Here is a 23,629-nt window from a genome sequence, read left to right as displayed (position 1 = left end):
GGGGTCCTGGGACCTGTTGCTCCCTGGCACACCAGATGGGCCGGCCTCGAGCTCATCGTCCTGAAAATCCCGAGAGTCAACATCCGAGAGACCATGTACCGGGGGGGGGGAGACTGGCTCTGCAGGTCGTTGGTGTTGTCCTCTGCAGTAAGTTCTTGGTCACCTGTGGATTAGATGGGAAATGGTCATTGTAGTGCACTCTGCAAGCATTGTGTTAACTGTGTGTCATCCACGGACTGTACACTACACAATTGACTGATCTTCACATCGTTTTCTATGTGGACTACTGTGCCTCCTAACATGATGCAGTGGTACATACATTACTTGTACGTGGTGTGAGGTATCAATGCATACCATGCAACTCGTGCAGAAATCATGTTCACAGGGACCTGTTGCCATGTAGGGACCAGCACAACATTTTTTCATTGTTGACTCCTTGTTGATTTGTCTGACCTGGCAGACGTCACATCTAGCCATGGACTGGCCATTATATTGTCCTGCATACCTTTGTCCTGTCATGTACATATCTTGATTTATGACCCCACACATTCTTTTTCTTTTTTGAAATGGTCCTTGTTGGTTGGGCCCCATGACAAAGCACTCATCAGTGTGTGCTGTGCATGATTGTGCCCAGTCTTCCTTGTGCATGTGCATTGGTGTGTCACTCTTTGGTAGCTGTGACAGTTCCCTTTGCTTACCTGTGTGCACACTGTGCGTGGCAAGCGGGGTCGGTGTGCATATTTGTGCAATGAGAGGGCTGGTGTTGCCATATGGCACCATTTATTTAGTGACAAATGTGTGGGTGCATGTACTGGCTACTTACCTGTAACGTCCTCACATTTGGCTTTGTGGCGTGACACATCTGTGTGTGCGTGGGGAAGGATTACATTCTGCTCAGTGGTGTCATGAGACAGGAGAATATGTCTACCTACCTAGTCATTTGGTTGAGGTGGTCCATTATATGACATATGCATCTATGTGGTATGCTGTGCTCCATCTTGCTGTACTGGGGGACAAGTGTACATGCTGGAAGTAGTATTGCAGGCCTCCCACCCCCGAACAGCCAGTCCAGGGAAGATGGCTACCTACCTGTGAGTTTGATGAGGGTAGTGTGATGGCTGACACATGCTTCTGGGTGGGATTGGGGGAGTGCTCCATCCTGCTGGGGTGTGGGCCAGAGGGCATGCTGGGTGTAGTGGTACAGGCCTCCCACCCCCAAACAGCCAACCCAGGGAAGATGGCCACCTACCTGTTAGGTCTTTTTGTGTACTGCAATGCATTCCAAGTGCTTGTGGGTGGGGGAGTGCTCTATCCTGCTGGTGTGTGGGCCAGGGGGTATGCTGGGAGTAGTAGTGCAGGCCTCCCACCCCCAGACAGCCCGCCCAGGGAAGATGGCTACTTACCTGTGAGTTTGATGAGGGTAGTGTGATGGCTGACACATGCTTCCGGGTGGGGTGGGGGAGGGCTCCATCCTGCTGGGATGTGGGCGAGGGGGCATGCTGGGAGTAGTGGTACAGGCCTCTGTACTGCTCGATTTTTCCGGCCTTATTGTGTTGTAGAGCGATTAATGTGACTTCAGTCTCTTTCCATTCAAGTCTAAGGGTTAGAGTAGTGTATAGAGCCTATTTATTAGGCACTTCGACATGATCCTGTGTTATGTATAATAGACTGAAGTCAAGGGTGAAATGTACTGCTATTAATGTGACTTCAGTCTCTTTCCATTCAAGTCTAAGGGTTAGAGTAGTGTATAGAGCCTATTTATTAGGCACTTCGACATGATCCTGTGTTCTTCCCCATAGATCAGGGTTTGCATACATATCCTAGGGGATAGATTCGTTAGCATTAGGGGTAATCTGTTCTGTAGTGAGGGTATTTCATGGAGCCGTGCTGAATTCAGGCCTGGTAGGCCTTAAACGGGAGAGATATTATTCTTCCACCGATGTTAGTTCTATTTAATGAATGTATAATAGACTGAAGTCAAGGGTGAAATGTATTGCTCGATTTCCCCGGCCTTTCTGTGTTAAAAGGGGCCTAATGTGACTTCAGTCTCTTTCCATTCAAGTCTAAGGGTTAGAGTAGTGTATAGAGCCTATTTATTAGGCACTTCGACATGATCCTGTGTTCTTCCCCATAGATCAGGGTTTGCATACATATCCTAGGGGATAGATTCATTAGCATTAGGGGTAATCTGTTCTGTAGTGAGGGTATTTCATGGAGCCGTGCTGAATTCAGGCCTGGTAGGCCTTAAACGGGAGAGACTCCATCTTTCCTCCTGCTCTGGCAGCTTGGGAAGCTTCTAGGTCATAGGCAGTGTTTTAGTTAGGAGGTGTTATTCGCTTGGAGAGAACCGGTTCAGGCCGGCCCTTATCGAAGGATTGTATTCTTCTTCATGCCGAAGACACTACATCAGGCCGGCCGGCTGGGAACGTGTCCTTGGCACGGGGAGGTACAGGAATTTGGTGGGCGGCAGGTTACGTGCTGGAATTTTCCATGAGAAAATGCACATCTATATTAGTGAAAGTCTGAGGCAGACACTGGCACTTGCTTTTAGTCCGTAGGCGGCACCTGGCCGTTAGCAGTAAAGCTACTATTTATTCCAGGGAAGACAGATGATAAACTTGAAGGTGGAGAAAAACCGAGAGACAGATATTCTTCTAACACAGCAGCCAAAGAGAAGAGAGTAGCCAATGAGGAAGAGGTCCCAGTGACTCGGAGAAAAGAGAAGGGAGTAGATCTGTGACTGCAGAGGTGTGACTTCCAGGCGAAGCCGAGGCGCAGACGGGAAGGGAACCTAGATGACCATTGAGTGCAGGCTACATACGACCAAGGTGATGTCAACCACTTTTTATTAGAGTGTACAACTTAATCTTTCACTTTCCTTTGCAGGTGGTATATGATATGTATTCTGTGAGCGTGTATGTAGTGACTAAATAAAGTATTCAGTTTGTAGTGAGTCAACATGTGCTGTGTGTTCTTGTATAAGAGGGTAGCCTATTCTTCTAGTCAGCTGTGACTTGACATGAACAGATGTTAATCCTGATCAGGTAAGTGGTAACTGAATGAGGGAGAAAGGAGCCCCTCGAACTGGAGAACAGGTTGTGCTCAACTATCGGTCTTTGTGTGAGCTGATATATAGTAACACTGATTCCCCTGTCGTATATCATGGTAACAATAGGATGAGCTCGTGCTAAGGCTGCCGGCTGGGCAGGAAGTCCTGGGTCTGTTTGAGACCGCGAGGCTGGAGCTGCCGTCTGGGCAGGAAGTCCTGGGTCTGTTTGAGACCGCGAGGCTGTCACTTGTCTGAGGCTGCCGTCTGGGCAGGAAGTCCTGGGTCTGTTTGAGACCGCGAGGCTGGGGCTGCCGTCTAGGCAGGAAGTCCTGGGTCTGTTTGAGACCGCGAGGCTGAGGCTGCCGTCTAGGCAGGAAGTCCTGGGTCTGTTTGAGACCGCGAGGCTGTCACTTGTCTGAGGCTGCCGTCTGGGCAGGAAGTCCTGGGTCTGTTTGAGACCGCGAGGCTGGGGCTGCCGTCTAGGCAGGAAGTCCTGGGTCTGTTTGAGACCGCGAGGCTGAGGCTGCCGTCTGGGCAGGAAGTCCTGGGTCTGTTTGAGACCGCGAGGCTGGGGCTGCCGTCTAGGCAGGAAGTCCTGGGTCTGTTTGAGACCGCGAGGCTGTCACTTGTCTGAGGCTGCCGTCTGGGCAGGAAGTCCTGGGTCTGTTTGAGACCGCGAGGCTGGGGCTGCCGTCTAGGCAGGAAGTCCTGGGTCTGTTTGAGACCGCGAGGCTGAGGCTGCCGTCTGGGCAGGAAGTCCTGGGTCTGTTTGAGACCGCGAGGCTGCCGCTACTTGTATTATAAGATATATATGTATATGCATATATAATAGGAATTCCCTGTCCTTAGGTGGTACATATATATATGTGGTTATTTAGGTGTAAAAAGGCCCTAGGGAGGGGGTAACGTTCTGGTTTGGGTTAGAAAGGCTCTGTTGAGCGGGTTCTATCTGATCCAAAAACCAAAGCAGAACAGCCTCCCACCCCCAAACAGCCAACCCAGGGAAGATGGCTACCTACCTGTTAGGTCTTTTTGTGTACTGCAATGCATTCCAAGTGCTTGTGGGTGAGGGAGTGTTCCATCCTGCTGGGGTTTGGGCCAGGGGGCATGCTGGGAGTAGTAGTGCAGGCCTCCCACCCCCAGACAGCCAGCCCAGGGAACATGGCTACCTACCTGTTAGGTCGTTTGGTGTACTGCAGTGGCTTCCAAGTGCTTGTGGGTGGGGGAGTGCTCCATCCTGCTGGGGAGGGGCATGCTGGGAGTAGTGGTACAGGCCTCCCACCCCCAAACAGCCAACCCAGGGAAGATGGCTACCTACCTGTTAGGTCTTTTTGTGTACTGCAATGCATTCCAAGTGCTTGTGGGTGAGGGAGTGTTCCATCCTGCTGGGGTGTGGGCCAGGGGGCATGCTGGAAGTAGTAGTGCAGGCCTCCCACCCCCAAACAGCCTGCCCAGGGAAGATGGCAACCTACCTGTTAGGTCTTTTTGTGTACTGCAATGCATTCCAAGTGCTTGTGGGTGGGGGAGTGCTCTATCCTGCTGGGGTGTGGGCCAGGGGACATGCTGGGAGTAGTAGTGCAGGCCTCCCACCCCCAGACAGCCAGCCCAGGGAAGATGGCTACCTACCTGTTAGGTCGTTTGGTGTACTGCAATGGCTTCCACGTGCTTGTGGGTGGGGGAGTGCTCCATCCTGCTGGGGTGTGAGCCAGGGGGCATGCTGGGAGTAGTGGTACAGGCCTCCCACCCCAAACAGCCAACCCAGGGAAGATGGCTACCTACATGTGAGTTTGATGAGTGTAGTGTGATGGCTGACACATGCTTCTGGGTGGGGTGGGGGGAGGGTTCCATCCTGCTGGGGTGTGGGCCAGGGGGCATGCTGGGAGTAGCAGTGCAGGCCTCCCACCCCCAGACAGCCAGCCCAGGGAAGATGGCTACCTACCTGTTAGGTCGTTTGGTGTACTGCAATGGCTTCTAAGTGCTTGTGGGTGGGGGGGTGCTCCATCCTGCTGGGGTGTGAGCCAGGGGGCATGCTGGGAGTAGTGGTACAAGCCTCCCGCCCCCAAACAGCCAACCCAGGGAAGATGGCTACCTACCTGTTAGGTCTTTTTGTGTACTGCAATGCATTCCAAGTGCGTGTGGGTGGGGGAGGGTTCCATCCTGATGGGGTGTGGGCCAGGGATCCTGCTGGGAGTAGTAGTGCAGGCCTCCCACCCCCAGACAGCCAGCCCAGGGAACATGGCTACCTACCTGTTAGGTCGTTTGGTGTACTGCAATGGCTTCCAAGTGCTTGTGGGTGGGGAGTGCTCTATCCTGCTGGGGTGTGGGCCAGGGGGCATGCTGGGAGTAGTAGTGCAGGCCTCCCACCCCCAGACAGCCAGCCCAGGGAACATGGCTACCTACCTGTTAGGTCGTTTGGTGTACTGCAATGGCTTCCAAGTGCTTGTGGGTGGGGGAGTGCCCCATCCTGCTGGGGTGTGGGCGAGGGGGCACACTGGGAGTAGTGGTACAGGCCCCCCACCCCCAAACAACCAACCCAGGGAATTTGGCTACCTACCTGTTAGGTCTTTTTGTGTACTGCAATGCATTCCAAGTGCTTGTGGGTGAGGGAGTGCTCCATCCTGCAGGGGTGTGGGACAGGGGGCATGGTGGGAGTAGTAGTGCAGGCTTCCAACCCCCATACAGCCTGCCCAGGGAAGATGGCTACCTACCTGTGAGTTTGATGAGGGTAGTGTGATGGCTGACACATGCTTCTGGGTGGGGTGGGGGAGGGTTCCATCTTGATGGGGTGTGAGCCAGGGGACATGCTGGGAGTAGTGGTGCAGGCCTCCCACCCCCATACAGCCAGCCCAGGGATGATGGCTACCTACCTGTTAGGTCGTTTGGTGTACTGCAATGGCTTCCAAGTGCTTGTGGGTGGTGGTGTGCTCCATCCTGATGGGGTGTGGGACAAGGGTTCCTGGTGGGAGTTGTAGTGCTGGCTGCCTGTAAACATGCTCCCATGATAATATTGCTAGCTACGTTTACGGTAAATTGGCATGAGTGAATGTTGGATCTATGAGACAGGTTTTTGTGAGTTTGTGGTGCAGATGGGTGGGATTTGTCTTAGGTGGTGTAACTTTGTACTTGTGCAAGACAGTACATATTAGTGTGGTGGTTATCATTTGTTTGTACTTACCAGCCTCCACTCCCCCGGCTAGTCCTGTGAGACTCTCAGGATGCAGTATGGCAAGCACCTTCTCCTCCCATGGTGTAAATGGTTTTTGTGGCATGGGAGGGCCACTGCCAGTCCGGTTAGCCAGCTCCCAGTTCTTGCTCCTCTTCTCTTTGACAACCCTCTTTAGCTCATGCCACCGCTTCATGATCTCCTTCTTGGATCGCGGGGTGGTCCCTACTCATTGACCCTTTGTACTATCCTTTCCCACATTTGAGTCCTTGTGGCTAATGGTGTCTGTTGGAGCAGGCTATCAAACAATTGTGGTTCCACTCTGACTATCTCATTTACCATGACTGTCAACTCACTCTCTGTGAATTTGGGCATTTTATGTGTGGACATGGTGTGTGGTGTACAAAGTGTTTGTGGGTGCAGGGGTGTGAGTGCTGGGTGTGGTGGTGGTGTGTGAGGTGTGTTATGTGCGGGGGGGTTGTTGGTGGTGGTGGTGGTGATGTGTGTGTGCTGTGTTCTTTTGCCTATCCTCTCAGATCTGGTGAATGCCCTTCTCTTCTGGAGTGTTGCAAAGGATTTTGGTCAGGGTAGGGGCTGGTTTATACCCAGCTATGTGGGTGTGTCCAAATGGGGGATTCCTGTCAGGTGTGTTGTGGGTGTTGTCCTGGGAATTGAATATTTCTTTTTGGCATGTGTTTGTTTCATCAGGATGTAGTTTTGTGTATTTGGGGGGCATGGCTACTTTGATTGGTGCAATGTTTGGCCTTATTGTGGGGTTTTTGCATCGTCCGCCATGTTTTCTACGGATCATCCGCAGCGGTGGCTACGCTGCAGCTCTTCCGCTGGTTCTACCATTTATTCCAGTGTGCGACCGCGGCGGTCGGAAACAGCGGAACGTACCGCGGGACCATCGGGGATAGCCTAATTTCCCGTGCGGTGTCTTCGCTATGCTTGCGGCGGGTTGTTGATTTTCTGCTGCGTTTCTGACCGCCGCGGTCGGATTTTGGACATCACCGCCCGCGACGGGCGGTTTTTCTCGTGCCGGTTCCGCCGCGGTAATTTTTTTTGGGCGGTTGATCCTAATTTGACTGCCGGTTTTTCCACGGTCCCGGCGGGCGGTTATTTTCTGCTTCCATGGCAGTCGGGTGATTTTCCGACCGCCATCCTAATGGGCCCCCAGTTATTTTCCAGCGGTGAATATGTTCAAAGCTTCTTTTCTCCGGGACTTCGAAATCTTTCGTCCTCGCGCCGACTGGTCATGAAGTCCTCTGAGATCAAAATGACTGTGAATATTACTATATACATACTCACACTATATCCTCCCAGGGGGGAAAACAAAGTTAGAACGAGAAGCTGCTGACATTACATATAAATGGCAAAAACAACCAATAACACTTTTTTGTAATTACAAATCTTTAAATATTCACAAATAGGTATGTATTATAAGTATCTACTATGCCATAATCAAACAACTTATAACTCCGTAATATCTTTTGTTGTCGCAAAAGAAGAATCCGACGCTAGATAACGGAACCTGCATCACTGAATGGACACGCGTAAATAACTCACAAAAACGAAACTAATCAATCAACGGGTGTGGTTGATATACTTTTTGGTTATTCAGTAGTCTATGGTAGTCTATGGAAGGAACATGCGGCTCCGACCATTTAGATGACACGTTTTACAGTTGACACGTGCTCACGTTTTCACTGTTTAACTTGTGCACGTGTTGGAAAAAGTTACAAAATGTGAAGCCGTAAAGGTTTCGATTTTGATCCTCACACGTATATGTATAACGTTGGAGAGCTTAACAACTGTTACCCAGCAAACCGTGTCATTTCCTTTCTCGTGACTAAAAACATCTATTAATTGCTGTAATTCTAAATAGAAGACATAAAAAAAATATCGTTCAGAATAGAAGAAAAATAAAATACATGCTAATATTTGTCATCACTATGGTTTTAAATTTAAAAAATGCCAGGATTTGTAAAGCGTACAGCTACCTCCAGAGAGGTGTCCCGCCGCTCGGGGGCTTCGGGAAGATTAAGCAAGGTATTGCCCACAGTGATAAAGTGGTGGGCTAACGTGCCGCCGGAGCCGGGAATCGAACTATAAATGCTGTTGTTCGAAGTCAGGTATCATAGCTGCTGCATCACAGTTTCCACACTTAGGGGTCGATTCCGATCTGGGTCTGACATCTCTCCGAAAGCTGTTCGTAGCCTTACCTTGCGACCGACTCGTACCCGGAGCCGGTCCGTCCGGACGATGAAGTACGATGCACATAACTGACACAAATCCGACCGACACGTAGGCTGTGATTCAAGCTTCATTTTCCATCCGAGCCGTACCTCCGAACGCCGAACCGAGTCGCCCGGTATCTTTCATAGATTCACATCCCTGAATCATTCCCCGTCGCCGAGGCGGGAGTCCCACGTTAATAAAAAAGTAGTGACAAAGTTGGTAGTAGTAGTAGTAGGCCCCAAAGAAAAGGCCTAAGGCCTAGATCTTAGCAGCCTATCTACATCATTATGCAAAAAGAACCAAAGAATTGGTACCAACCAATCAGCCATCAGCACCCTTCTAGAACCCTCTCAGCAGAGCCAGTTCTCCTCAGATTTTCACCGCACATCGTGTGGAAGGGAGTCTCCCTGAGTGCCACTCAGTTTTCTACTTTCTTCATCATGTCTGACAAGAAGGCCTTGTTCAAGTCCTGCAGAACCTGCGCACAGAAGAGGGTCCATGTTGATGACCAGCATGTGGACTGCATCTACTGCCTTTACCCTAAACATGAGGCAAAAGATTGCAAAATTTGCCGCACCTTCCCTACTAAGACTCTTAGGGATAGGGAGGCGAGAGTGCTGTTATGGCTTAAGTCCTCTTCGGCTGAGGTGGATGACAGAGCCTCAACTTCTAGCAAGAGAGCTAGGTCTCATGAAAGCTCTTCAAGTGAGGGGAAAAAACACCATAAATCTTCCTACTCTACTTCTGGCTCTTCTCAGAGGACTCCTCTCATTTCCTCTGAATCAGCGCACACACGTTTCCCCGGTTCTTCGCACGATGCCTACATCATGAGGAGTAGTAGCATTGCAACGCTGATGTCACAGATGCAAAACCAGCGTGCCTGGCTTGTCGGTGTGTACTGACTGTTTACCATTGTGTGTGTTTGGCAATGTTGTATTCCACCCTCTTTCAAAACTCAGCTAATTTTTCAATTGTTTGTATGTAGGTGACTCCGGATACCCCAACATGCCGTGGTTGCTGACACCCCTCAGGAACCCTGTGACACCAGCCGAGATGCGCTACAATGAGGCACATGGTCGGACCAGGAGGGTGATTGAGCGGACATTCGGCCTCCTGAAAAGCCGCTTCCACTGTTTGGACAAGACCAGAGGGGCCCTCCCATATGACCCTGCAAAGGTGAGCAAAATTATCCCATTATGCTGCATGCTACACAACATGGCAATGCGGAAGAAGTTACCTCTCATCCAGGATGACGATGACCTACCTTCGCCACCTGTGGAGGATCCAGGCCTGGGCCATGATGCCAGCGATGATGATGATGATGAGGGTGACGTCCGCACACAGCTCATCAACAACTTCTTCACCTGAATGTGTGTTTCCAGGGTTGTTATGTCAATTCATTGAGTTAGCCTGAAATGTGTTGTGGCTGCTCTGTTGCTGTTTGAGTGTGTCTGTGTGCCACTTGACTGGATGAATGCAGTGATGTGTCCTTTCAGGTGGTCTGTACTCCACAATAGTGTCGAACTGCTAACTTGTTTCTGTGTAGGTTTATTTTGACATGTTTTGTGCATGTGTATTGCATTTCTCTCCTGTTCTGTTGTGCTTTTGACTGTGTCTTGTGTCTGTCCTTCCCAGGGTACTTTGCCTGTTGTTTGGTCAACACTGACCCCCAACACCCAGAATCCAGCACCAGTGTGGAAGTTGTCAATTCCCATCAAGTGATGTACCACACACCACTGGACTTCAATTCTCCGACACTTTGCGACCGTGTGTCCACTGTAACGTAGAATTACCTTGCAACTATTGTGGAATAAACATGTTGCTGATGTGTAATGAACCTGCGCTACGCTTTGTTATGTGCGTTGTCTGTCTTCCCACATCTGACTGACATTTGCTTACCTCACCTGTGGGATTGTTACCACTGACTGTGGATAGGTGTGGTGTCTGTGCATTCCAATGTATTTCAGGTCAACATCATTGTGTGGGATGAGTTACATGGACATGGTGAGTATGTGTTGTGGTGCCATAGTGGTGTGTCTCCCTCACATGTGTCACATCACCATGACTCACATAACGGTGATCACATTGCTGTAGTATTTGGCATGCACTGTGTTGTTTAGCGGATCAGCATCTCCATGACACATGACCAGTTGGAATCACAACAGAGGCAAGTATGGTGTACTGGTGCGTTTATTTACAAACATGTATGAGGATATTGCACAGGATGGTGGGTTCTGTACATTGGGTTTTGAATCCAAAGTTCACAGTAGAGTTGGAAGTGTTGGTAGCTGAAATGTCCGAGTAAAGTCCACAGTCATCTGCTACAGTGGACCAACATGAACCCTCCATGTCATGTAGGCGAGTTGTGTTAGATCCGACAAAGTGAATGGTTTGCGCACAAAGAACATTTTCCAGAACAGGTTTAGAGGCCCTGGGGGATGTGCATGGACATCTGCATCTCACTTGTCCTTCTTCGGACGACCCCTCTTCTTCTTCGGGGGGGGGGGGGGTCCTCAGGTGCAGGCGTCTGCGGTGCAGAGGACTCTCCGCCAGTCATCCCCCCTCCCTGTGGCACTGGCAGATCTTGCGGCAACAAATGTTGTGGCCACACAGGGAGGTGTGGACATGTTAGTGCTGATCTGGCGGAGGCATTGGAGTATGTTCCGATGCACCGCAGTAAGTGCATCCCACTTTGCCTCCAAGCAGGCATGATGGGCAGCCTGCTCCTGTTGAATGTCCTTGAGGATCCCCACTACAAGGCCGAATCCTCCGGTGCTATCCTGGTACGCATCTATGATGCGTGCCTGTTGGGGGTCATCATGCAGTCCAGACCCTCTGCAAGCCGCGCCCTCTGCCTACCACCCCTCCCAGCACCTCTAGCCACATGGGCAGGACCTGCGGCGGCAGGCACAGGTGACACTGGGCCCCCTTGCGTGTTGTTGCTGGTGGTGTTGTCCGTAGCTTCCTGGGGGTCCTCTGTCCCTGTGCTGTCGGTATTCTGTGGCCTTGGTCTGTCCGTGTTGGTGGGGGTGCCCTGTCTGTTGCCAGATGCTGGAGGCGTGGGTACATGGGGTGCAGATGTTGGTACTGCTGGTGCTGCATGATGACAACCCCCTTCCCAGCATACTTCCTTCCTTTTGACTCTGCATCCCTGTGAGGGAGTGTGACAGTAATGGCAAGATGGCTGACTGTGAAGTCCTGGTGTTTGTTTGGCTACAAGTCCAAAGAGAGCCCCTGTGCTTCACACAGCAGCACCCAGTGCGGTGTATCTTTAGGCGATATTTCATTACAGTGTGAGTCAATGCATTATACCCGGTGAGTTTTGTGGATTTTGTGTTGCGGGGTGAGTGTGTCTCCACATGCTGGTAAGTATGGTCAGAACTGTTAGTCATCCTTCCCACCTGGCCAGACATCCCACCATGAAACGTGCTTCCATTGGAGTGCGTGCAAGTTGTCTTTCAGGATGTCAGGCAGTGGTGTCCTGCTTCTGATTTGCGCACAACCCCTACCAGGGCCTTGTGCTCCCCACAGCAGTATCCAGTGTCAGCCATCTTGTCAGTCATTTTCCACTCCCTGTGATGTGGCCATGGTTCAGAGAGGTCTTGATGGGCCAATTGGGAGGGGAGCATTATCTGTGACTGTAAACCCCATCATGCTTTTGGATACACTCACTTCACCTGCATACCCACTATTCCTTCCTGTCAGTCAGCTGCACTGTGAGGTAGTGTGTGTGTGGTGGGAAACTGTCTGACAGTGTTTATTTAGCTTTTTGCCACTGCCTTGCTCTATTTGTTGGTAGGTTTGTACATGTCATGACACAGTTCCAAGTCACTATGTGATGGCAGGTATTGTGTTTATCTGATTAGCATACACATCTTGGGATGATTATCTATTGGTTACTGTGGCTTTGCTAACGGTGCATGGTTTCACTGTCCCCTTGCCACACAATATTGAGTATGTTGGTTGTGTACTCACCAGGCTCTGTTATGTCTGCTAGACCATGGATGCTCTGTGGTTGGAGGATGTCCCATACCTTCTCCTCCCAGGACCTGAAGATTACTGGTTTGGCAGGAGGGCCACCACCAGTGCGCTGACTCAAGGCGTGATCTTTCTCGATGAGTTTCTTTACCCTCCTGCGCACGTCATACCACCTATTCTGGATATCATCCTTTGTGCGCAACATTGGTGCTTGTGCGTTCACCTTGTCCACGATCCTCGCCCACATCTTTGTTTTCTGTGACATGGGGGTCCTTCCTTAGGACCAATGTACCAAACAAATGTGGCTCTACTCTGGTGATCTCGTCTACCAGCACTTCTAACTCACTATCTGTGAACTTTGGATTCTTCTTTGGGGGCATGGTGATGGGTGGTGGTGGTGAGTGATGTGTGTGCGAGGGTGCAAGTGAGGGTGGGTGAGTGTTGGTTTTGCTAGGTGTATGTGTGAGTGCTTTTGGTGAGGTGCTAATGGTGTGAAAGTTGTGTGATGGGTGAGTTGTGAGTGTGTCTGTGGTGGCTATGTGATGGTGTTCTCTGCTGGCTGTTGTCTTGAATTTGCAAAGGATCATGGTAGTGATTGGTGGCCTTTATATAGGTGCAGTTGTGGGTGTGTCTTTGTTCAAAGTTTTTTTTTTTTATATTTATTGACTTTGTCATTGCTTGTTTGGTCCTTTTTTTGTATTTTTTCCTTTGGCTTTTCTAGGCATGAAGGAGACGTTCTTCTGACCGAGACAGACGCTGATGTTGGCTCCTGCAGGCTTCTGTGGGTCTTTCACGCTGACTTTCTTCTGTGTTTCATATGCGTCGGTCGCGGAGATCTCTATTGCTTCAGGTCCCTGTTTTCTGTGCATGTCGGTCATGCGGCTTGGCCTCCGTGCGAGTAGGTCTGGTTTTACACGCATTGCCTCATACTGCGCGGATCGAACATCGCGGGTACGTGTCGGTCGGGTTCATTCCTGGTGCGTGTCGGTCGGTGCTAATTGCGTCCGTTTTCCGGGCGAATCACTGTTTTCCCTACGGCTCAGTTGTACGGCTTGTATTCCGTACGTGTTGGTTGTAATTCACATGCGTTGCATCGTGCTGCACGGGTCATACGGCGCCACCCCGTGTCGGTCTGTCTCCGTTCCGGGTCCGTGTTGGTCGGTACGTTTTGTGGCAGGAATCGGAATCGGCCCCTAAGATTTTAATTAGTGCTAATTAAGTTTTAAACATTGTTAAATTATAACTTATATCAGACTACTGTTACAGTTAGTTTTTCACTACAAAAGGTATGCACGTCTTTTTAAAATTTACTTAAGAATATAGGTTTCAGGGACATTGTAGTTAGAAATTAGCATTTATAAAACCTGTGAAATTCACTGAAAAAAACATAGGTTTTACAGACGTTATAGTTAGAAATTAGCATTCAAAAATATTAGAAATTCACTGAAAAAAACATAGGTTTCAGGGACATTATAGTTAGCTGGACATTTTACTCGTACAAAACCAGAGAAATTCCACCGTTATAGTTAGTTCAGCTAACTATAACTCACGCCCCCGCAATGCACTTCTCATGATGTCACATATTACATCATTTATGGCATGGTCAGTGACATCACTGTATATATATTTACATCTAGTTAAAAACTAATATTTAAATAATTATTGAAATTTCTAGTATAATTTCATAAATTTTTAAGTAATTTAAAAATATATAATATATATATATATCTACACAAATTCCCAATAACGTATTTATTTTTTAAAACAAGCCATTTTAATTACAAATACCAAAAAGCAAACAACATAAAAAATTACAATTTACTAAAAATATTTTACACAATAAAACATTAAAAATTAAAAATTTTATAATTTTAAATAAACAAAAACATAATAAAATATTTTTATTTTAAATTTAATACATGTACGATTCCTACTACAATTTATAAAAAAATACACAAACTATTCAAATAAAAATGAATACAATTTACTAGTGCCACTTCACGCAATGCAACAGTACAAAAACTATTACATTACACAGGGGTAAAACTTACTATTCTCACTCCAGTCAGTGCAACAGTAGGGAAAATGTTGGGTGGCGGAGGGGTTAAAATGTACTATTCCCACTCCAGTCAGTACAACATGAGGGAAAGTGTTGGATAGGGGAGGGGTAAAATGTACTATTCCCACTCCAGTCAATGCAACATTAGAAACAAACTAATTCACTTCAATATAAAAATAATAATTTCAACAACAATTAAACATATAAATATATAAAAAAGAAAATATAATTATATTTTTTATGAAAATTAAATACAATAAATACATATTACAAAGTTAAATACATATAATAAATTACTACACATATCTTATAATTTTGATTCAAAACCATATTCTCACACAACACATATCTAAAAATCTTTATTAAAATAATAATATTTACTTATGTTGCATAATTAAATATTAGTTAAAATATTCCTTATAATTATGTATTCCTTAAATTAATGGAGTTAATTACTACCCTACCATTTATCCATAAAAATAAAACAACCCGCACCAATTATATAGATTAACACATTATAATTTCCATCATGTTCATAATTAAATCTCAAGTAAACATATATTATTAATAATTAGCTAATAATTAAATACAAATATTTAAATAACTTCCCACCATCTACTCCTACAATTTCTTCAACTCATAGTTAATATATAATTTAATTAAGTTATTTACATATTTAACATAATTATTTATCATGTCTGTAAATACTATAAATTACCTTTATTTGTTAATTAGTATAATTAATTTCCTACACACCCTTTACACATACAAAAACAACAACACAAAATGACAATAAAAACATTTAATACATTTCACAATTTACATAATTAATTATCATTTAAATAATTAATATAATTTAAACTTCAATTATTAAAAAAATACAATTATTATATACATCTAATTAAATTACTTCCCACCCTACATCCTTGAAAAACACACTACTCACACCTAAAACTTAATTAAAACAATTATTATACAATTACCGCAGTTAATTATATTAAATAATTAATATTAATTAATTAATTAAAAATAATTTACTCCTCACTTTATACCACCACATATCACACAACTCACACCTAAAATTTAATTTAAAAAATGGTACAATTAACATAAATAATTGTCAAGCAAATAATGATTAATAATTAGCAATTAATAATTAATTATAATTCATCTACTTTCCACCCTATACCCCTACAAACACACAACCCACACATAATACGTAATTAAAATAAACAAATACGTATACAATTAACATATTTAGTTAACATTTAAATAATTAAATATTATTACATTATAATTAAGAATTATTCATTATTGACTTCCCACCCTATATCCGTACAAAACACATAACCCACACCTACAACTTATTTAAAAAGATATTATTATACAATTAATATAACTAATAATCAATTAACTGCAAAATATTATTAAAAATAAAATATTCAATAAATAGAATTAAATTACTTCCCACCCTATACCCCTGTAAACCCTACAACCCGCTACGGTACTAACAATGACAAATAATTTATAAAATAAAATTTCTAATCTACTAACAATTAAGGTGCCGATTCCGATCCGGGTGGGAAAGCACTCCGACCGAGTCGGATCCGGAGTGTTTTCCGACCGAGCCGGACCCCTACAGTCCGAACGAGCGAATACGATGTGTACATATGCTATCGGACTTGGTTTGGTCGGACTCCCATAGAAGTCAATGGAAGCCACTTGTACGACGCGTACATACGCTCCCATTGACTGAATGGGTACGTCTCGAACAAGTGCGCCCCCTACAGTGGGTACGCATCAGTGCCATCCACGCCGTACATGCCTGTGTGGGGGAGACCCATGGGTCTCCCCCTGTGTTCAAGTCATATGGCTGCGGGTGTCGGGTGGTCCGACGCAGACCCCCGAAGTCCGACTCCAGGGGCTTTTACGAGCCGGACGCTCCGACTCGAGCTGTTCGATTCGAGCATCATACTCGTTTGGTCGAGAATCGTCTCCATTGCACGCGCCGGTTTGCGTGCAACCGCGTCGGACGGATCGGGTCGGAGCCGGGAACGAGTCAGTCGGAGAATTCGCGCATCTTCGCATCGTACTTCGTTGTCGGAAAAGAAGCATCGGAATCGGATCCGCTACCGCCGAACCCGATTCGGTGCTCTTCCGACCGAGATCAAAATCGGCCCCTAAATAACAATATTTAAAAAACATTAACAATATTTATACATACACTTTAAAACATATGCAGTTAAAATACATACTAAAATACATTAAAATAATCAAAAAAAGATATTATTAACATCTATATTTTAGTAAACTATATTAATGCTTTCGATAGTTCTATAAAATATATTAATGACTTCAATAGTTTTAACATCAATATTACTTACCTAAAATTTATATTTTTGGCAACAATATTCTTGCACACAATATTTCTATATCAAGATATTTAAGACTCAATATTTTTGTAGGACGACATTTTTTTTCAATATCATGTCTGAATCCCTTTCATCGCAGTCGGTTTCACTGAGCTGGTCGAGCACGACCAGATCGCCCCAGTTGGTATTTTATAACTATACGCATTACCTATAAATTCATAACTCTGGTTCTACTTATGGGATTTTTGTTTTAGTCTTGTTTTGATCATTAAAGTAAGCTCTATTGTCTAGCCCCTGGTGTGGACTATTTTTGTGTGGTGTTTGTCACTGTTTCACTGTAATAAGTGTTGCACAAATACTTTACACATTGAGTTATCCTGAGTTAGCCTGCCTGTTCTGTGCTAAACTATTAGAAGATAAGCACAGGTTAATTTATGATGTGCATCTGACTTACCCTGACTAGAGTAGTGGTCCCTACTTGGACAAGGTGCTTACTTCTGCCAACTAGAGACCCCATTTCTAACATACACCATTTACTGTACGCCACAGGATGTGGAGTTCAAGACTCACGATAAAGATGTTGTGTTCAAATTGGCAAGGCTTGGTCCAGACATTGGACTGTTCCCCTTGATAGCAAATGATGATTTGCCCCCAGATTTTAAAGACACTGTGAGGCTAGAAGTCTGGGACTTTCAGGAAAGGACATAGGTCTCATCAAAGGAGTTAAGCCTGTCTGCATAAAAACAAAGCTTCAGAAACTATTGCTGGGATTTCTCCAGTGATTGACTCAATTATGCAGCAAGAATACTTGAAAGAGATAATGGGGAGTCCTTGTAACTCATTCATTATGGGCTTACAGAAGCCTAGCAGTAAGTACTACATGGTTCAAGATTTGAGGAAGATTAACATTATGGTTGTTCATTGTTGTCCAGTGGTATTGAATCCAGCTGTGATTTTATTCCAAATTCCATGTGAGGCTGAGTGGTTCACTGTCACCAACCTTTGCCAAGCCTTTTTCTCTGTACCGTTGCATGAAGACAGTGGTTCATCTTCACATTTCGGTTCAGCAACTGTGTTTTGGCATGGTGCCAAGCACCACAGGGGTCCATTTAAAACCAGATCCTTAAAAAGAATCTGGAGTCTCTGATTATGACCTATACTCTGTACTGGTGCAATACATTAACGATCTGTTGGTTATGTCAAATACACAAGAAGCTTGTAAGATTGAAACTATTACCCTGTTGAACCACTTGGCTGCGAATGGCTGCCAATGACGGCAAGAGAGAATTCTGGGAATTTTGGAATAACAGATCCAAACAAACTTTCCTGAACTGAACATTCTGTTCAAACTGTATTTTGAATTGCTTTGCTATAAAATAGATGGAGACATTTCATTCTGGATGTGATGATCAGTGAATATGAACTGTGCATTTATTAGAGACATTTACATAGACCTGTAGAAGAAGCAAGACGAATACCTTGGCCCGAGTCTGCTGAAGGAGCATAAGGGGGTCATTTTAGAAGAACACTGAGTAGGACTAAGGTGGTCTAATGAAGATTTTGTAAATAAATTGTGGCACACTCATGTGAACTTTGTTTTGCAATTTGCACAGGTGAAAACGGAAAGATTCTGCTGCTGCTATATTCCACCCAACGGTCTGATTTTAGAGAAGTAATAAAAACTAATCCAAACGCCAGTAGACGTAGGTACATAATAGCTGGAACATTAATAGTCAAGGTTGTAATACTAGTTGTTTTGCTTCTAGGATTATATCCACCTACATCTAGCTCAGTGGAGGCTAAGCACAAAGTTAACCCCAAACCATCACGTTACCCTGACAATAGTCTGTAGACATCTGACATTAGAGAGTTGCATGTAGACTCATCAAGTGTGGCTCTCTCCTCAAATTCTTATTTTAAATTTCTTTATGAATATGTGGATACCAATAAATATCTGTGTCAAATGACATTGAAACCACAATCTTTTCATAGAAGTGGGTGTACATGCATTAAACTCACACATTGATTGTTGATTTTAATAACTTTGAATAACCTGAAAGGAATACTTAATCTGCACCCAGACAAAGGTTAGGCTGAGAGGAATTAGCGCTTCCATTTAGCAGGGAACAGGACCTGAGCGGTCATGCAGATGAATCCTGCAAATACCTTTTCCTTTTCGAAGGCCAAAAGGCAGGTACATCAGGATGCCTGGCTAGCCTTATCCATTTGTTTAGGGACACCAGACCTGTTGAATGCTTAGAAAGAGAGAGACAACAGCAGTTTTCATACCGAACACTAACTCCATTGTTCCACTAAGGTGTGTGAGTGAAAGACAAGGCCGCCTAAGGAAACTCACAAGTCTCCTTTTGGTGCTAAGATAAAATAGTTGCAATTTTTTTTAAATATTCAGTTTATTAGCTACTTTTGTCACAACTTTTTTATTTGTTTTTAAATTTACATCTATGCACATTATATGAACTAGAATTGGATTCTGAGTTTCATAAAAGTCATAAAAGTATATTCTTAGTGTGTATTCTTGAGTGTGTCTACTCATGGTGACAGTAGGTTTGGAACCTACTGATAAATGCTCATGTGAGTCTCATAGGACAGATTGTTACTTAGAAAGCATCATCCTTATGTAATTTGTGGGTCGTTTGTGGTTACAATCCACCGAGTTCTCTGTCTCATGTTGGTATGTTGACATAGGGGCCGATTACGATGTCGTTCGGAAAGGCTCCGAATGACAGTCGGATTCTCAGGATCCGTGTCGAAACCTATGTTTCCGACAAAATCGGAAAACTGTCCGACCGAGCGATTACAATGAGAGGAAACCGTTCAGTCTCTCCGAATCGTTCCGAACAGCATTCGGAGACCCAAGGTCATTTGGAGCCGATTCGTACGCCTTTATGGACTGCATTTCCGCACGAGCGATTACGATGTCAGATTTGGACAGCCGTTCGGATTCGGCAAGCCCAGCACGAAACGGCTGTCGGAATCTGACTTTGGGGGCTCGTACCAGGCCTCCTTCGCCCAGAGGCCTCCGGATGGGTCCCTTGGAGGTATCATGGGGTGCCCTCCACAGGGTGCAAGGTTTTCCCCAACCACCCCTTTTTTCAATGGGAGCCTGTGTTGTCGCTTGGAACACAGGCTCCCATTGAAGTCAATACGAGTCCGAACAAACGATGTCCAGATGCATCGTAATCGGTCGGTCAGACTCTCAGGACCCGAGTCAGTCGGAAACTGTTCTGAGACCCAGTCGTTCAGAGCCGTTTCCGAACGTCATTGTAGGCGGCCCCTAAGTCTGTGCTGCCAGAGGATGTAGAGATCCCAAATCTCAGGCCATATTCTGAATAGCTTCACAAAACATATCAGTTTAGTCTACCATATAGCATTCACCATTTATGGGGTTGTATGACACAACCATGTATGCCTAAACCATACATGGTTGTGAGTGTGTCTGTGGTGGCTATGTGATGGTGTTCTCTGCTGGCTGTTGTCTTGAATTTGCAAAGGATCATGGTAGTGATTGGTGGCCTTTATATAGGTGCAGTTGTGGGTGTGTCTTTGTTCAAAGTTTTTTTTTTTAATATTTATTGACTTTGTCATTGCTTGTTTGGTCCTTTTTTTGTATTTTTTCCTTTGGGTTTTCTAGGCATGAAGGAGACGTTCTTCTGACCGAGACAGACGCTGATGTTGGCTCCTGCGGGCTTCTCTGGGTCTTTCACGCTGACTTTCTTCTGTGTTTCATATGCGTCGGTCGCGGAGATCTCTATTGCTTCAGGTCCCTGTTTTCTGTGCATGTCGGTCATGCGGCTTGGCCTCCGTGCGAGTAGGTCTGGTTTTACACGCATTGCATCATACTGCGCGGATCGAACATCGCGGGTACGTGTCGGTCGGGTTCATTCCTGGTGCGTGTCGGTCGGTGCTAATCGCGTCCGTTTTCCGGGCGAATCACTGTTCTCCCTACCCTACAGCTCAGTTGTACGGCTTGTATTCCGTACGTGTTGGTTGTAATTCACATGCGTTGCATCGTGCTGCACGGGTCATACGGCGCCACCCCGTGTCGGTCTGTCTCCGTTCCGGGTCCGTGATGGTCGGTACGTTTTGTGGCAGGAATCGGAATCGGCCCCTAAGATTTTAATTAGTGCTAATTAAGTTTTAAACATTGTTAAATTATAACTTATATCAGACTACTGTTACAGTTAGTTTTTCACTTCAAAAGGTATGCACGTCTTTTTAAAATTTACTTAAGAATATAGGTTTCAGGGACATTGTAGTTAGAAATTAGCATTTATAAAACCTGTGAAATTCACTGAAAAAAACATAGGTTTTACAGACGTTATAGTTAGAAATTAGCATTCAAAAATATTAGAAATTCACTGAAAAAAACATAGGTTTCAGGGACATTATAGTTAGCTGGACATTTTACTCGTACAAAACCAGAGAAATTCCACCGTTATAGTTAGTTCAGCTAACTATAACTCACGCCCCCGCAATGCACTTCTCATGATGTCACATATTACATCATTTATGGCATGGTCAGTGACATCACTGTATATATATTTACATCTAGTTAAAAACGAATATTTAAATAATTATTGAAATTTCTAGTATAATTTCATAAATTTTTAAGTAATTTAAAAATATATAATATATATATATATCTACACAAATTCCCAATAACGTATTTATTTTTTAAAACAAGCCATTTTAATTACAAATACCAAAAAGCAAACAACATAAAAAATTACAATTTACTAAAAATATTTTACACAATAAAACATTAAAAATTAAAAATATTATAATTTTAAATAAACAAAAACATAATAATCAAAATATTTTTATTTTAAATTTAATACATGTACGATTCCTACTACAATTTATAAAAAAATACACAAACTATTCAAATAAAAATGAATACAATTTACTAGTGCCACTTCACGCAATGCAACAGTACAAAAACTATTACATTACACAGGGGTAAAACTTACTATTCTCACTCCAGTCAGTGCAACAGTAGGGAAAATGTTGGGTGGCGGAGGGGTTAAAATGTACTATTCCCACTCCAGTCAGTACAACATGAGGGAAAGTGTTGGATAGGGGAGGGGTAAAATGTACTATTCCCACTCCAGTCAATGCAACATTAGAAACAAACTAATTCACTTCAATATAAAAATAATAATTTCAACAACAATTAAACATATAAATATATAAAAAAGAAAATATAATTATATTTTTTATGAAAATTAAATACAATAAATACATATTACAAAGTTAAATACATATAATAAATTACTACACATATCTTATAATTTTGATTCAAAACCATATTCTCAAAAAATTAAAAACGAATAAATACAATATTATTTACACTTAAAAAACACAACACAATTGACACACAATATAATAAGTAAAAAATAATTACCTACTTTTAAATTTGTTATTACTGAATTAACTTTCTATCCTCCACTTCAACTAAGTACACAACACATATCTAAAAATCTTTATTAAAATAATATTATTTACTTATGTTGCATAATTAAATATTAGTTAAAATATTCCTAATAATTATGTATTCCTTAAATTAATGGAGTTAATTACTACCCTACCATTTATCCATAAAAATAAAACAACCCGCACCAATTATATAGATTAACACATTATAATTTCCATCATGTTCATAATTAAATCTCAAGTAAACATATATTATTAATAATTAGCTAATAATTAAATACAAACATTTAAATAACTTCCCACCATCTACTTCTACAAATTCTTCAACTCATAGTTAATATATAATTTAATTAAGTTATTTACATATTTAACATAATTATTTATCATGTCTGTAAATACTATAAATTACCTTTATTTGTTAATTAGTATAATGAATTTCCTACACACCCTTTACACATACAAAAACAACAACACAAAATGACAATAAAAAGATTTAATACATTTCACAATTTACATAATTAATTATCATTTAAATAATTAATATAATTTAAACTTCAATTATTAAAAAAATACAATTATTATATACATCTAATTAAATTACTTCCCACCCTACATCCTTAAAAAACACACTACTCACACCTAAAACTTAATTAAAACAATTATTATACAATTACCGCAGTTAATTATATTAAATAATTAATATTAATTAATTAATTGAATATAATTTACTCCTCACTTTATACCACCACATATCACACAACTCACACCTAAAACTTAATTTAAAAAATTGTACAATTAACATAAATAATTGTCAAGCAAATAATGATTAATAATTAGCAATTAATAATTAATTATAATTCATCTACTTTCCACCCTATACCCCTACAAACACAGTACCCACACATAATACGTAATTAAAATAAACAAATACGTATACAATTAACATAATTAGTTATCATTTAAATAATTAAATATTATTACATTATAATTAAGAATTATTCATTATTGACTTCCCACCCTATATCCGTACAAAACACATAACCCACACCTACAACTTATTTAAAAAGAAATTATTATACAATTAATATAACTAATAATCAATTAACTGCAAAATATTATTAAAAATAAAATATTCAATAAATAGAATTAAATTACTTCCCACCCTATACCCCTGTAAACCCTACAACCCGCTACGGTACTAACAATGACAAATAATTTATAAAATAAAATTTCTAATCTACTAACAATTAAGGTGCCGATTCCGATCCGGGTGGGAAAGCACTCCGACCGAGTCGGATCCGGAGTGTTTTCCG

The 23,629-nt window shown here is 43.4% G+C and overlaps 1 protein-coding gene and 1 long non-coding RNA gene across 2 annotated transcripts in view; one reads left to right on the top strand and one right to left on the bottom strand.

Moving 5' to 3' along the window:
• The window catches only part of LOC146830245 (uncharacterized), a 188,107-nt gene extending 177,888 nt beyond the window's left edge, over window positions 1-10,219 (top strand). The window contains exons 2-3 of the long non-coding RNA XR_014961398.1: window positions 9,439-9,629; window positions 10,089-10,219. This is a non-coding gene — a long non-coding RNA (uncharacterized LOC146830245). The remainder of the gene's footprint in view (window positions 1-9,438; window positions 9,630-10,088) is intronic.
• The window catches only part of LOC146830244 (E3 ubiquitin-protein ligase TRIM39-like), a 223,060-nt gene that overhangs the window by 129,953 nt on the left and 69,478 nt on the right, over window positions 1-23,629 (bottom strand). The window lies entirely within an intron of this gene.

The sequence above is a fragment of the Triturus cristatus genome, chromosome 5_1, assembly GCF_964204655.1.
Source record: "Triturus cristatus chromosome 5_1, aTriCri1.1, whole genome shotgun sequence".
NCBI lineage: Eukaryota > Metazoa > Chordata > Amphibia > Caudata > Salamandridae > Triturus > Triturus cristatus.
The sequence above is the reverse complement of the archived record's forward strand: the minus strand, read 5'-3'. Positions and strand labels throughout refer to the sequence as shown.